A 2,023-nucleotide genomic window follows, 5' to 3' on the forward strand; every position below is an offset into this window, starting at 1 on the left:
AGACGTGGTCCCCGGCCCCCAGGGCAGCCTTGTCTCCGCCGCGTGCTGGCCTACCGGAGGAGCAGAGGCTGGAGTCAGCGTCCGGGTGACAGCAGCCAGAGTGGGCAGCCGGCCCGAACCTCCACAGGGGTCCCCGAGCTCCCACTCAGGCCGCCCCGAGAGGGCCGGTGCAGGGATCGCCCCCTCCGCCGGGGTCCCGCGGCCCAGGAACCCCCGGAAATCAGGCTGTGGGGTGTTGCTGTGGCCTGCCCGCCGGCCACAGCCCCGCACCCACTCACCTGTGTGTCCAGGGGCCGTCTGGCGGCTGGGTTGGGCTGCCTGCGTCACCGGGGACTGGCAGAGCAGGGAGGGAGAGCACGGTCAACACGAGTCGGCCACAAACCAGACCACTTCACCCGGCAGTGGGGACGGCGAAGGGACAGAACAGAGCAGCGTGGCATTGCACGCAGGCCATGTGAGCCCTGAAATCTGGTGGAAGCCCGGCCCCGTGTGGCGTGGAGACGGGCCTTTAAGGAGGGGGCGAAGGAAAAATGGGGTCCGAAGGATGGCCGTGATCCCCGGGGACTGGGTCCTCATGAGGAGAGGTGCAGTCACGGACACGCAGAGAAGGGCCACGCGGGACCCGGGGAGGGGGACGGCACCCGCCGCCGGGGAGCGGGGCCTCTGGCGGAGGCAGCCCCGGCACCTCGAGCTCCACGTCTGCCCCCAGGGGCGAGCGTGAGCCTGGGGCAGGGCTGCCGTCTGCTGCTGTGCCACAGCCGAGCCGGCTCCAGGGACGCCTCTGCCGGAGTCCCGAAGCCCCGGCCGGTGACTGACGTTCACAGCAGAGCGGCCGTGTCCTGCAGGGTGTGGCGTGAGCATCTCACGGCCCCCGTAGAATCAGATCGACATGCACGAAAGCCCCCGCTGGAGGTCGGATGGAAGGGGCCAGGCTCGGCGCGGAGGGAGCCAGGGGCCTGTGGCCTCCTCCAGCCACAGCGCCGGGATGGTGACTGGAGAGAAGCAGGTGGAGCCCAGGGCCGCGGGGAAGGAGCGGGCAAGGCTTGCTGCAGGTGCAGGGGGCAGAGAGGAAGAAAGTGGCTTCCAGAATGTGGCACCTGCTGCATCGGGGGCTCCTCGCTGGGGCGAGGATGAGGGAGACCGACGTGGGGCCCCCAGGAAGCTGCGGCGCTGACAGGACGACGAAGCGGCTCCATGCAAACGTGGCCCTGCCGGCAAAGCGCTGGGCCCAGAGTTGCGCCCAGGGAGAGCCACGGGTCCCGAGAAGAGGACTGGGAGGCCGGCACCCATTCCCAGAGACGTTGGCGTCTGGGCGGAGGGAAAGCAGGTGGCCGGGGAGATGGGTGTGGCCGGCCTGTCCCTGCAGCGCAGGAGGGTGGGGTCGGAGTGTGGCTGGTCGCCGGGAACATTCTGTCCTCGCGTCGACTGAAAGCACAGGCGGGGCCATCACACAGCCTGCAGCTGGAGACACCGAAGTTGGGCGAAGGCGGCGTGGAGACGAGGACCCCCGAGGCGGAGCCGGGAGACCCAGGCAGCGAGGGTCAGCAGTCGGGAGGGCGAGGCGAGCAGAACAAGCTGGAGGTGACCCAGAGGCAGCGACCCAGAGAAAATGTGACAGGAGGCTAGCAACCGGAAGGCCAACAGACGTGGCTCGGAGCCTCCGTCCTGCTGGCCATCAACTGCGCGGAGACGCAGCAAAGAAAGCAGGAGGGAAATAACACGGGAGTCACCGAGAAGACCAGTGAGATGGCCAAGACACCCCCCTCGGGACCTGCGTCACCGGGGCGGGAGGCTCTCGGGCCACCAGCATGTGGGAGGCTGTCTGGGCCCAGGCATTGGCATGACTTCTTCCCAGTAATGCCGGGAGCCAGGGGGCTGGCATCCTTCAGAACCAGGGTGCGAGGGTATGGAGAGCTCACAGCTGATGCGCTGGAAACCAGTACGCACAGGCAGAGGAGGCCGGGGACACAGCGAGGCGCGAGGGCCAGGGGCTGAGGTGGGATCCCGTGAGTGAGGGCAGCAG

This window comes from Carlito syrichta, unplaced genomic scaffold, assembly GCF_000164805.1.
Source record: "Carlito syrichta isolate Samal-C Ts95f unplaced genomic scaffold, Tarsius_syrichta-2.0.1 Scaffold288049, whole genome shotgun sequence".
NCBI classification, from domain to species: Eukaryota; Metazoa; Chordata; class Mammalia; order Primates; family Tarsiidae; genus Carlito; species Carlito syrichta.